This window comes from Delphinapterus leucas, chromosome 3 (assembly GCF_059928025.1).
Source record: "Delphinapterus leucas isolate spDelLeu-1000000601 "Yukka" chromosome 3, BTC_Dleu_Yukka2, whole genome shotgun sequence".
Lineage (NCBI taxonomy): Eukaryota > Metazoa > Chordata > Mammalia > Artiodactyla > Monodontidae > Delphinapterus > Delphinapterus leucas.
In genome coordinates, this window is record NC_143131.1 from 114,033,165 (window position 1) to 114,048,440 (window position 15,276).

At 40.3% G+C, this 15,276-nt stretch overlaps 1 protein-coding gene across 13 annotated transcripts in view; it reads right to left on the reverse strand.

The window, feature by feature from the left end:
• The window catches only part of MACROH2A1 (macroH2A.1 histone), an 80,219-nt gene that overhangs the window by 32,715 nt on the left and 32,228 nt on the right, over nucleotides 1-15,276 (reverse strand). The gene's annotated exons all lie outside the window — the stretch shown is intronic.

Below are 15,276 nucleotides of genomic sequence, written 5' to 3' on the forward strand. Positions count from 1 at the left end.
AATAAGTGCATACCTATCAATAGTTACTTTAAATGTAAACGCACTAAATTCTCCAATCAAAAGACACTGAGTGGATAAGTACACAACACCCATCTATATGCTGCCTACATGAGACACGCTTCAGATGTAGGGATATACACAGACTGAAAGTAAAGGGATGGAAGAACATTTTCCATGCCAATAAAAACCAAAAGAAAGCTGAGGTAGCTATACTTATATCAGACAAAACAGACTTTAAAACAATGACTGCAATGACAATGAATGTCATTACATAATCATAAAGGAGTCAATCCAACAAGAGGATATAATATTTGTAAATATTTATGCACCCAACACAGGAGCAAATAAATATATAAAGCAAATATTAACAGACCTAAAAGAGAAAAAGACAGCAACACAATAATAACAGGGGACATTAATACCCCACTTTCATCCATGGACAGATCTTCCTTACAGAAAATCAATAAGAAAACACTGGCCTTAAATGACATGTTAAACCAGATGGATTTAAAAAATATACACAGCATATTCCACCCAAATCAACAGGATACACATTCCTCTCAAGTACACATATAACATTTTCCAGGATAGACCACATGATAGGCCACAAAACAAGCACTAATAAATGTAAGAAATCATGTCAAGTATCTTTTCTGACCACAGTGGTATGAAACTAGAAATCAATTACAAGAAGGAAACTAGAAAAATCACAAATATATGAAGATTAAACAACATGTTACTGAACAACCAATAGGAAAGATTACTTATCTTTAGTTTATCTGTTAGTTTCATTTACCTTTTCTGTTGTTCTTTTAATCTCTATTTCATTCATTTCTTCTCTGGCCTTTGTTATTTCCTTCCTTCTGCCAACTTTGGGCTTCATTTGTTCTTTTTCTAGTTCCTTCAGGTTATGTTTTTTTATTTGAGATTTAAAAAAATTTTTGATGTAGGCATTTATTGTTATAAACTTGCCTCTTAGAACTGCTTTTGGTTCATGTCATAAGTTTTGGTAAGTTATATTTCCATTTTCACTTGTCTGAAAGTTTTTAAAATTTCTTTTTCCTCTTTTCCTCTAGCCACAGCAATTAGGCAAGAAAAAGAAAAGGCATCCAAATCAGAAAGAAAGAAGTAAAACTGTCACTATTTGAACATGACATATTATACACAGAAAACTCTAAAAACTCCACCAAAAAAATTGTTAGAAAAAATGAATTCAGTAAAGTTGTAGGACACAAAATCATTACACAGATTTCTGTGGTGTTTCCATACACTAATAATGAGCTATCATAAAGAGAAATTAAGAAAACAATTTACAACCACATTAAAAGGAATAAAATACCAAGGATTATATTTAACCAAGGAGGTGGAAGTCCTGCATGGTGAAAACCGTAAGGCACTGATGAAAGAAATTAAACACACAAATAAATGGAAAGATATTCTATGCTCAAGGACTGGAAGAATTAATACTGTTAAAATGTCCATACTACCCAAAGCAATCTACAGATCCAATGCAATCCCTAATCAAATTCCAATGGCGAGAGATCCCCGGCCAAGACAGCAGAAGAGAAGGACCTGAGCGCACCTCCTCTCACGAAAACACCAAAGTACCTGCTGAACAACCATCAACAAAAAAAACTAGAGCCTACCGAAAAAGATATTTTCAAAGACAAAGAAGAAGCCACCATGAGATGGTAGGAGGGGTGCTTTCATGACATCATCGAATCCCATACCCAGTGGGTGGCTTACCCACAAACTGGAAAATAATTATGTCACAGATGTTCTCCCACAGGAGTGAGAGTTCTGAGCCCCACGTCAGGCTCCCAAGTCTGGTGGTCTGGCATCAGGAGGAGGAACCATCAGAGCATTTGGTTTTGAAGGCCAATGGAGCTTAAGTGCAGGGGCTCTACATAACTGGGAGAAACAGAGACTCTGCTCTTAGAGGATGCACACAAGGTTTCACATACACTGGAACCCAGCACAGCAGTAACTCCACATGAGCCTCAGCTGGACCTACCTACGAGTCTTGGAGAGTCTCCTAAGGAGGCGAGGGTCGGCTGTGACTCAGTGGAGGGGCAAGGACACTGGTGCCAGAGGTCCCAGAGAATACTGATTGGCGTGAGCTCTCCCAGAGGTCACCATTTTGGCATCAAGACCTGGCCCTACCCAACAGCCTACAGGCTCTAGTGCTAGTACACCTCAGGCCAAACAACCAGCAGGATAGGAACACAGCCCCACCATCAGCAGACAGGCTGCCTAAAGCTGTGCTGAGCTCACAGCCACCTCGAAACACACCCATTGACACAGTCCTGCCCAGCAGAGAAACTCAACCCAGCTCCACCCACCAGAGGGCAGGCACCAGTCCCTCACACCAGGAAGCCTGCACAAGTCCAGGACCAACCTCACCCACCAGAGGGCAGACACCAGAAACAAGAGGAGCTACGGTCCTGCAGCCAGCAGAAGGGGAACACGAGAACAGAAAGTTAGACAAAATGAGATGGCAGAAAAATATGTTCCAGACAAAGGAACAAGATAAAAACCCACAAAAACTAAGTGAAGTGGAGATAGGCAACCTACCTGAAAAGAATTTAGAAGAATGATATTAAAGATAAGCCAAGGTCTCATAAAAAGAACAGAGGCACAGATCGAGAAGATACGAGAGACATTTAACAAAGAGCTAGAAAATATAAAGAATAAAGAAAGATGAACAATTCAATAACTGGAATGAAAAATACACTAGTAAGTATCAGTAGCAGAGTAATTGAAGCAGAAGAAGAAATAAGGAGCTGGAAGACAGAATGGTGGAAAACACTGCCGCAGAACAAAGAAAAAATAATGTAAAGAAATGAGAACAGTTTAAGAGACCTCTGGGACAACATTAAATGCACCAACATTTGCATTAGAGGGGTCCCAGAAGGAGAAGAGAGAAAAATGGCCTGAGAAAATATCTGAAGAGATTATAGCCAAAAACTTCCCTAACATGAGAAAGGAAACACTCACTCAAGTCCAGGAAGTGCAGAGACTCCCATACAGGATAAACCCAAGAAGGAACATGCTGAGACACATATTAGTCAAAGTGACAAAAATTAAAGACAAAGAAAAAATATTAAAAGCAACAAGGGAAAAGCAACAAATAACATACAAGGGAATCCCCATAAGGTTATCAGCTGATTTTTCAGCAGAAACTTTGCAGGTCAGAAGGAAGTGGCACAATATATTTAAAGTGATGGAAAGGAAAAGTATATAACCAAGAATACTGTGCCCAGCAAGGCTCTTGTTCAGACTCGACGGAAAAATCAAAAGCTTTACAGATAAGCAAGACCTAACAGAATTCAGCAGCACCAAACCAGCTTTACAACGAATGCTAAAGGAACTTCTCTAGGCAGAAGATAAAAGCCCAAACTACAATCAAGAAAAGTACGAATGGGAAAGCTCACCAGTAAAGGCAAACACACAGTAAAGGTAGGAAATCATCCACACACAAGAAGAGAGTACAAATGCAGGATACAGGAAATGCATTTGAAACTGAGAGACCAGCAACTTAAAACAATCTTCTACATATACAGACTGTTATATCAAAATCTCATGGGAACCACAAACCAAGAATCTACAGTAGATACATACACACACAAGGGAAAGCAATCCAAACACAACACTAAAGATAGTCACCAAATTACACAAGAAGAGAACAAAAGAGGAAAGGAAGAAAAAAACCTACAAAAACAATCCCAAGACAATTAACAAAATGGCAATAAGAACATACATATTGATAATTGCCTTAAATGTAAATGGATTAAATACTCCAAACAAAAGACACAGACTGCCTTAATGGATACAAAAACAAGACCTGTATATATGCTGGCTACAACGGACCCACTTCAGATCTAGGGACACAGACTGAAAGTGAGGGGATGGAAAAAGGTATCCCATGCAAATGGAATCAAAAGAAAGCTGGAGTAGCAATATTCATATCAGACAAATTAGACTTTAATTTTTTTTTTTGGCTACGCTGCATAGCATGTGGGATCTCAGTTTCCCGACCAGGGATCGAACCCTGTGCCACCCTGCATCAGAAGTGTGGAGTCTTAACCACTGGACAACCAGGGAAGTCCCCAAAATAGATTTTACAAGAATGTTACAAAGAGACAAAGAAGGCTATTACATAATAATCAAGGGATCAATTCAAAAAGATATAACAATTGTAAATATATATGCACCAAATATAGGAGCACCTCAATATATAAGGCAAACACTAACAGCCATAAAAGGAGAAATCGACAGTAACACAATAATGTGGGGGGATTTTAACACCTGACTTACATCTTTGAACAGATCATCCAGACAGAAAATCAATAAGGAAACACAGGCCTCAAATGACACATTAAACCAGATGGACTTAACTGATATATATAGAGCATTCCATCCAAAAGCACCAGAATTCACTTTCTTCTCAAGTGCACATGGAACATTCTCCAGGACAGATCACATCTTGGGCCACAAATCAAGCCTTGGTAAATTTAAGAAAACTGAAATCATATCAAGCCTCTTTTCTGACCACAATGCTATGAGATTAGAAATCAACTACAAGGGAAAAAAAACAAAAGACACAAATACGTGGAGGCTAAACAATATGCTACTAAACAACCAATGGATCACTGAAGATATCAAAGAGGAAACCAAAAAATAGCTAGAAACAAATGAAAATGAAAGCATGAAAATCCAAAACCTATGGGATGCAGGAAAAGCAGTTCTAAGAGGTAAGTTCATAGCAATACAATCTTACCTCAGGAAACAAGAAAAATCTCAAACAAACTAACCTTATGCCTAAAGCAACTAGAAAGAGAACAAAACCCAACATTAGTATAAGGAAAGAAATCACAAAGATAAGAGCAGAAAAAAATTAAATAGAGACAAAGAAAACAATAGAAAAGATCAATGAAACTAAAAGCTGGTTCTTTGAAAAGATAAACAAAATTGATAAACCTTTAGCCAGACTCATCAAGAAAAAAAGGGAGAGGGCTCAAATCAATAAAATTAGAAATGAAAAAAGAGAAGTTACTATTAACACCACAGAAATACAAAGAATCATAAGTGACTACCTACAAGCAACTATATGCCAAAAAAATGGACAACCTGGAAGAAATGGACAAATTCTTAGAAAGGTACAATCTTCCAAAACTGAACCAGGAAGAAATAGAAAATATGAACAGACCAATCAAAACCACTGAAATTGAAACTGTGATTTTAAAACTCCCAACAGGGAATTCCCTGGTGGTCCAGTGGTTAGGATCAGTGCTTTCACTGCGAGGGCCCAGGTTCAATCCCTGGTTGAGGAACTAAGATCCCGCAAGCTGCAGTGCAGCCAAAAACAAAAATACAAAACAAAAAAACCCAAAAGAACTCCCAACAAAAAAAGTCCAGGACCAGATGGCTTCACGGGCGAATTCTATCAAACATTCAGAGAAGAGCTAACACCTATCCTTCTCAAACTCTTCCAAAAAATTACAGAGGAAGGAACACTCCCAAACTCATTCTATGAGGCCACCGTCACCCTGATATTAAAAGCAGACAAAGATACCACAAAAAAAGAAAATTACAGGCCAATATCACTGATGAATACAGACAAAAATCCTCAACAAATACCAGCAAACCAAATCCAACAGTACATTAAAAGGACTTTACACCACGATCAAGTGGGATTTATCCCAGAGATGAGAGGATTTTTCAATATCTGTATATCAATCAGTGTGATACACCACATTAACAAATTGAAGAATAAAAACCATATGATCATCTCAATAGATGCAGAGAAAACTTTTCACAAAATTCAACACCTTTTATGATAAAAACTCTCCAGAAAGTGAGCACAGAGGAAACATACCTCAACATAATAAAGGCCATATGTCAATATGTCAAACCCACAGCTAACATCAGAGTCAATGGTGAAAAGCTGAAAACATTTTTTCTAAATCAGAAACAAGACAAGGATGTCCACTCTCGCCACTTTTCTTCAACATAGTTTTGGAAGTCCTAGCCATGGCAATCAGAGAAGAAAAAGAAATAAAAGGAATCCAAATTGGAAAAGAAGAAGTAAAACTGTCACTGTTTACAGATGACATGATACTATACATAGAGAATCCTAAAGATGCTACCAGAAAACCACTAGAGTTCATCAATGAATTCCATCAAGTTGCAGGATACAAAATTAATACACAGAAATCTGTTGCATTCCTATACACTAACAAAAGATAATAAAGAGAAAATAAAGAAACAATCCCACTTACCATCACATCAAAAAGAATAAAATACCTAGGAATAAACCGATTCAAGGAGGCAAAAGACCTGTACTCTGAAAACTATAAGACGCTGATGAAAAAAATCGAAGATGGCACAAACAGATGGAAAGATATAACATGTTCTTGGATTGGAAGAATCAAAATGACTGTACTACCCAAGGCAATCTACAAATTAAGTGCAATCCCTATCAAATTACCAATGGCATTTTTTTTGCAGATCTAGAACAAAAAAATCTTAAAATTTGTATGGAAACACCAAAGACCCCAAATAGCCAAAGCGATCTTGAGAAAGGAAAACGGAGCTGGAGGAATCAGGCTCCCTTACTTCAGACCATACTACAAAGCTACAGTCATCAAAACAGTATGGTACTGGCACAAAAACAAAAAGAGAGCTCAATGGAACAGGACAGAAAGCCCAGAAATAAACCCACGCACCTATGGTCAAGTAATCTACAACAAAGGAGGCAAGAATATACAATGGAGAAAAGACAATCTCTTCAATAACTGGTGCTGGGAAAACTGGACAGCTACAGGTAAGAGAATGAATTAGAACATTCTCTAACAACATACACAAAAATAAACTCAAAATGGATCAAAGACCTAAATGTAAAGACGACAGTATAAAACTCTTAGAGGAAAACATAGGCAGAACACTCTTTGACATAAATCGCAGCAATATCTTTTTTGATCCACCTCCTAGGCTAATGAAAACAAAAACAGACAAATGGGACCTAATTAAACTTAAAAGCTTCTGCACAGCAAAGGAAACCATAAACAAAACAAAAAGACAACACACAGGATGGGAGAAAATATTTGCAAACAATGCAACAGACAAGGTATTAATCTCCAAAATACAAAACAGCTCATGCAGCCCAACAGCAAAAAAAATACATGCAACCCAATCAAAAAATGGGCAGAAGATCTAAACAGACATTTCTCCAAAGAAGACATACAGATGGCCAAAAGGCACATGGAAAGATTCTCTAATGATTAGAGAAATTCAAGTTGAAACTACAATGAGGTATCACCTCACACCGGTCAGAACGGCCATCATCAAAAAGTCTACAAACAATAAATGCTGAAGAGGTGTGAAGAAGAGGGAACCCTCCTACACTGTTGGTGGGAATGTAAATTGGTGCAGCCACTATGGAGAACAATATGGAGGTTCCTCAAAACACTAAAAATAGAGCTATCGTATGATCCAGCAATCCCACTCCTGGGCATATATTCAGAGAAAACCATCCTTTGAAAAGATACATGTACCCCAATGTTCATTGCAGCACTATTTACAATAGCCAAGACATGGAAGCAACCTAGATGTCCATCAACAGAGGAATGGATACAGAAGATGTGGTACATATATACAATGGAATATTACTCAGCCATAAAAAAAGAATGAAGTAATGCCATTTGCAGCAACACAGATGGACCTAGAGATTATCATACTAAGTGAAGTCAGACAGAGAAAGACAAATATCATATCACTTGTATATGGAATCTTAAAAAATAATAAAAATGAACTTATTTTCAAAACAGAAACAGACTCACAGACTTAGAAAACAAACTTACGGTTACCAAAAGGGAAGGGGGGAGGGGAAGGATAAATTAGGAGTTTGGGATTAACATACACTCTACTATATATAAAATAGATAATCAACAAGGATCTACTGTAGAGCACAGGGTACTCAATACTCTGCAATAACCTATACGTGAAAAGAATCTGAAAAAGAATAGACGTATGTATATGTATAACTAAATCACTTTGCTGTACACCTGAAACTAACATTGTAAACCAAATACACTCCAATATAAAATAAAATTTAAAAAATAAAATGTGCTCTTAATAAAAAAAGTATATATATGTATAACTGAATCACCTTACTGTACAGCACAAATTAACACAACACTGTAAATCAACTATACTTCAATTTAAAAAAAATAGTAAAATGTGAAAAAAAATTCCAATGGCATTTTTCACAGAAATAGAATAAACAATCTTAAAATTTGTATGGAACCACAAAAGACCCCCACATACCCAAAGCAATCTCAAGAAAGAAGAACAAATCTGAAGGCATCGCGCTCCCTCATTTCAAACTACATAACAAAGCTGTAGTCATGAAAACAGTATGGTATTGGCATAAAAACAGACACAAAGATCAATGGAACAGAACAGCAAGCCCAGAAATAAACCCAGGCATATATGGTCACTTAATTTACAACAAAGGAGGCAAGAATATACAATGGAGAAAGGACAGTGTCTTCAATAAATAGTGTTGGGAAAACTGGACAGCCAATGTAAGAGAATAAAACTGCACCACTTACATCTTACACTATACACAAAAATTAACTCAAAATGGATTAAAAACTTGAACATAAGAGCTGAAACCATAAAACTCCTAGAGGAAAACGGACAGTAAGCTCTTTGATATTAGTACTGGCAATGACTTCGGATTTGACACCAAAAGAAAAGGCAACAAAAGCAAAAACAAACAAGTAGGACTATATCAAACTAAAAGGTTTCTGCACAACAAAGGAAACAATCAACAAAGTGAAAAGGCAACCTATGGAATGGCAGAAAATATCTGTGAATCATTTATCTGACAAGGGGGTAATATCCAAAATATATACAAACTCAGACAACTCAAGAGCAAAAAACTCAAGACCATTTTTCCAAAGAAGACATACAAGTGGCCAACTGGTACAAGAAAAGGTGCTCAACATCGCTAATCATCAGGGAAATGCAAATCAAAACTACAATGATACAGCACCTCACACCTGTTAGAATGGCTATTATCAAAATGACAGGAAATAACAAGTGTTGGCAAGGATGTAGAGAAAAGAGAACCCTGGTACACTGCTGGTGGGAACGTACACCGGAGCAGCTACTATGGAAAACATTTTGGAGGCTCCTCAAAAAATTAAAAAGAGAACTCCCACATAATTCAGCAATTCCACTTCTGGGTATTCATCCAAAGGAAACAAAAACACTCACTCAAAAGGATATATGCACCCCATGTTCACTGCAGCATTATTTATAACAGCCAAGATATGGAAATATGGAAAAAAACTTAAGTGTCCATCAATGGATGAACGGATAAAGAAAATATGATACACGTACACACAACACACCTATATAAAACAAAATGGAACATTCATCAGCCATAAAGGTGAAGGAAATTCTGCCATTTGAGACAAAATGGATGGACCTTGAGAGCACTATGCTAAGTGAAATAAGTCAGATAGAGAAATTAAAATACCATATACCACATAATCCCTCTTATATGTGGAATCTTAAAAAAAAATAACAAAAAAACCCAAACTCACAGGAAAAAAGATCAGATTTGTGGTTACCAGAGGCAGAGGGTTGGAGGAGGAGGGATGATTGGAGGAAAGTGGTCAAAAGGTACAAACTTGCAGTTATCAGATAAATAAGTACTGGGAATGTCATGTACAACACAATGACTATAGTTAACACTGCTGTATGATATGTAGGAAAAGTTGTTGAGAGTAGGTCCTAAGAGTTTTCATCACAAGGAAAAAACCATTTTTTTCTGTATGTGAGATGATGGATATTAACTACCCTTATTGTGGTCATCATTTCATGATACATGCAAGTCAAATCATGCTGTACACCTTAAACGTATACAGTGCTTTATGTCAATTATAATTCAATACACCGAGAAAAAGAACGTTGTAGAGGGTAAGAGGTGGAAATTATAAACAGAATATATATCATGAATGTACAAACAAATTTAATGAGAGGCCAGAATGTGTTATTTTAAAAAAGTTTTTTAAGGTGTTGCCCCACTCACTCTGCAGTGGGCGGCTTTGCAGCCCTCTACCATCAGACCAGAGGGGATTCTACCTAGGGACGTGGTCCATAGTCACAGGACACACAAGTAACACTATATCTGAACTCTGAAGTCCTGCATTTGAGCCCTGGTCTACTAGCCGCATAGCCTTAGGTACATGGCTCACATTCCCTAAGACTTAGCTTCCTCATCAGGAAAGTGAGATAAGGCAGGAGAACTGACTAAACAAGTGGCCAAGGCAGAGAAAGTGGCAAACCCTGTGCAAGACCAGCTGCTCCTTCCCAGTTCTCACAGTCTGTCCACCTGGCAACCAACACCTGCCTCTTCCCTGCAAGGCGTGCAGCCCGTGACACGGTGTTTCAGGTCTACACAGTTGCCTTGGGAGATGTCACTATATTCCAATCGTAACAACTGTGCCCTAAGTTTTCCTAAGGTCTGTAGTCTGCGATTAAGTCCCTTCCTCACTTCTTGGTATTAAAATGCGCTTTCTTATATGAAGTGGTGAGAGTAGATGGTAGATTCTTTACACAACCTGGCCCAGGGAGGACAAAAGCTAGCAAGCAATACTTTGTCCATCTCCAAAATGATTGACATTTTATGGATGGCTAGTGGGAAGCTGCTGCATAGCACAAGGAGATCAACTCTGTGGTCTGTGATGACCTACAGGGGTGGGGTAGGGAGGGTGGGAGGGAGGCTCAAGAGGGAGGGGATATGGGGATATATGTATACTTATAGCTGATTCATTTTGTTGTACTGCAGAAGCTAACACAATATTGGAAAGCAATTATACTCCAATAAAGAGTTAAAAAAAAATGATTGGCAGCTGCATAGCACAGGGAGATCAGCTCGGTGCTTTGTGACCACCTAGAGGGGTGGGATAGGGAGGGTGTGAGGAAGACGAAAAAGGGAGGAGATATGGGGATATATGTATATGTATAGCTGATTCACTTTGTTATAAAGCAGAAACGAATACACCATTGTAAAGCAACTTTACTCCAATAAAGATGTTAAAAAAAAAAAAGACTGACATTTTAGAAATTCATATTGTTGTACAAATCCAAAAACTCCATGTATTGTGCATACACCCAGTTTTGTTTTGAGCAGCAGAAAACCTGTAAGGTCAGAGTCAGTGGGAGACATATTTAAGAATCTGTAGAACTGAGTGTCCAAAAAGACTTGTGTGAAATTATCAACCCAAGATTACCTACGCCTAGTCTCCTTTGCTCTGCTGTTTGAATCTCTGGAAATTTCATTAAAAAGTCAGCAAAATTTTGCAAGGATGGCAGCTTCTCAAAAGAACCAATCCCTTTTTTTGGCATCCCTTACCAGAACATTAATCACTCATTTGCAGTTTAAATATTTCTCAAAGAGGCGCTCTCCCAAAATCATCTTGGGCTTTTTGCCAGGCAGTGAGGAGCAAGTGTATCTTCTTGATGGGGAAGAGTGATTCACATATGGGGGTGGAGTTCAACTGGGGTGGTAGAGCGGGTTTACATTTGAAAAATCCTAGGTGAGATGACTATTTATCAAAACTTTTGGCAAAAACTGCCTTCTTGGAGATACCTTAAAGATTATCCTATGAATCTTGGTGAGCATTCTGACAGGGGTCTTAACCTTGAAGATTTAGGCATAAATGGTTTCCTTTAGAATCTTCGGTATTTTAAGCATTTTGAAACCTTATTTTGGACTTCCCTGGTGGCGCAGTGGGTAAGAATCCGCCTGCCAATGCAGGGGACATGGGTTCGAGCCCTGGTCCGGGAAGATCCCACATGCCGCAGAGCAACTAAGCCCGTGTGCCACAAATGCTGAGCCTGCGCTCTAGAGCCCGCGAGCCACAAGTACTGAAGCCCAAGTGCCCTAGAGCCCACACGCCACAACTACCGAAGCCCAAGTGCCCTAGAGCCTGTGCTCCGCAACAAGAGAAGCCACCGCAATGAGAAGCCCGCCTACCGCAACAAAGAGTAGCCCCCGCTCGCAACAACTAGAGAAAGCCTGTGCACAGCAACAAAGACCCAACACAGCCAAAAAGATAAATAAAATTTAAACAAAACAAAAAATCATTTGGGGCCAGCCAAGTCCCTCTTAAAAAAGTAAAATAAAAAAAATAAATAAAACCTTATCTTGAGAAGATTCCCCAGGCTTCTCTGAAACGTTGGGGACCCCACATGAAGGCCTGTCCCATTCTCTCTGGGAAGAGCCAGGCATGCTCCCCCCTGTGCCAGGAGCTCTCTCCTCTCAATCACTTAAATGCCTTGAGTGTTACCTTACCAGAGAAGCCTCCCCTGAGCACCTATGTAAGACAACACTGCCATGCCATCACTCCACTTTATTGTGGTCGGAGCACCACTTGCCCCCCCCCCGCCTTGTGCAGTGACTCTACCTCCCTCACTAGACCAGAGCTCCCTGAGCACCAAGGTGCTGTACCCTCACTACCAAGAAGGGGAACAAGCACATGTAGATGTGATAAATATGGATCGAATGGATGCATCTTCTTTCAACAACTCAGTGTCAAATGTGTAAATAAGTCCACTCTTGAAATTTCTTAATGGGATAATATGCTGTATATGGGAGTAACAGCCATCAGAGTTAAAAAATACACTCTCTGCTTCAGTAAGTCCACCTTGAGGACTTTCTCCTACAGATACACTTGCACTTATGCACAGAGACCCACACACAGTGATGGTCACTGCGGCACTGTTTGTCAGAATGGACACGAGGAACAATCCATAGAGAACTGGGTACATTGCTCCTGCCTACAGTATCAGTAACGAGTCACACCATGAGAGACTAAAGCAGCTCCACACGCCAAGATGAGTAAGAACTGCCAAGGGAGTAACAGCGGCAGCTGACATGTGTGCCAGACACTGCTGTAAGCACTTCACATGAATCCTCTTTTAAGCCTCCCAACCACCACCCTGTGTTATACCTCCATTTTACAGATGAGGAAATTGAGATACCAGAGGAATGAAGTAACTCCCCCAACTCACACAGCCAGCAACTGGCAAAACTGGAATATAAAGCCAGATGAGCTGGCACCAGTAACCACTGACACCACACTGCAAAAACAGTGGGGAACACGACACACACACACACACACACTCACACACACATTCTAAAGGCCAGTAGGATGGGGAAGACTTTATGTATCTGTATGCTTTTTATGTGCTTAGACCTTCTGAAAGGGTACATGAAAACTCATTCCAGAGACTGCTCTGGGGAGAAGTGGGAGGACCGAGTGAGATTTTATTACCGCACACTCTTTGTACCATCCAAGCTCTCACACACATTACCTACACAAGGACATTATGCAAACATTCACTAGAGTCAGTAAATTGTAGGGCTGGGATGGACCCCATCATTTCATGGCGGGGGGTAAACTGAGGCACAGACTTGCCTGAGGCCACCCAAGTAGAAGGAGGAACCCCAAGTCACTGCCAGGGCCCCGGATGCCCAGCCCCTGGTGGGTTCTGTCGCCTTCTCTAACAGTTTCCACTACGGCTGACTCAGCTGTCACAACTGGAGACTTTCAAAACCTTCCAATTACATAGAATTGGGGAGAAAATTATGATTTGGAATTCAAGTGTTGACACTTGAAAAATACCAACTCCCTTTCACTACAAGTGCTTTAGCATGTTACTAAGGCTTTGTCTGCATGTCTCTAGAAAGGTTATTTTCAGAACATTCCACTTAAACCTGGAGATGCAGGGTTCTCCGCTGTTTCTGGGAGCTGGCACCACAATTTACATTAAACAAATGTTTTGAAAATTAGCTGTTCACGGTTCCAATTTCAGCTTCCCCCAGGGTTTAATGTTAGCCAAATACTGGTACAGTAAGCAGACAATGTGTTTTATCGTGCAGAAGAAAAACAGACCACCATAACAGACTTCCTGCTTTTGTAATCAAGGGAAAAGTTGAGCGTTCAAGTGATTATTGGCATATGGTTATTAGAAACACTGAGTTCTGAACATAGCTACTAGAAGACACACACACACACACACACACACACACACACACACACACACACACACACACACTCTCTATATTTCAAGTCCAAAAAGAAAGAAAAAGCATTCATAGTGTTTGGGAAGTTGGGAAGTTCGGAAAGTTACGGGGCAAAAACTATGCCAGAAGACTGGGGGTGACAGGGAGCAAGGTTCAACCCAGGGTTGCCAGAGACACTCGGGTTGGAGAGGTGCCACAGTTCTGCCCCTGCTGGCCCCCTGCTCTGTGGGCAGCCAGCTCCCTGAGGCCCATAATCAAGAGATGATGGATTTGGCATCTTCATCTTCTTTTTTAACATTTAAAGGGGGATACACAGGCACTTTCCCCTGCCTTCCCTGTCCTGCACCTCCCCCCAAATGCAAATGTTGTTAAGGGAAAAAAGAAACAGTTCAATCTGCTAATTTTATAGTTAGCAGGAATGAGCACTCTGTGAAATCCCCAGCCTGCCCTGAGCCTCCTCCAGGGCTTGTGAGCAAGGTGGAGTGCAGTGTCTGGAAATAACTTACAGGACACTCTTCTGTATCCGGTTTCTCTCTCAAAGAGCTGGGAGTGATTCTGAGCCTGGTGGGGTAGGGTGGGGTGGGGGGTGTCTGTTGGCAAGAGGAATTTAGATTTTGTCGTTTTCAGGGAAGTGTTTGTCCACACCCAGAAGGATGTACAAAAAATACAGCCTCTTACACCTCAAACAGTGTGGGTGGGAGGTGAGAGGTCACAGAAGGTGCCCCCCACGTGGTGAAGGCCTGCCTGATGTCTGGATGAGCTCAGAGGAGGGGACATGCTGGGAGGGAGGGCTGGCATGTGGCTCCGGGTCACTGCTCCTGGACCTGTTCTGGGAAGGTGTCCTCACCAGCTCACTCTGGTGAGGGCTTTGGGCTCTAGTAAGAATGTCCTGACACTGACACTGCATTAGGCCTTGCAGGGCATTTCCAAGGGGATATTACTGGGGGTCTTCCAAAATAGGGAGGCCACCTTCTGCCAGAGATAATTTCCTCTTAGTCTGGCTAGAGGCCAGAAGGGTGACTCCTGAGGGGGCACCCCAGGGCAGGGCAGGGTGGAGCAGCCTTGAGATTCCATTTTATTAAACACAGCTGCGCTGTTCCTAGTCTGCTGGCCCTGGAGTCTGTGACAACAGCTGAGAGGCAGGGCCCAGCGAGGAAGAAACAGAAACC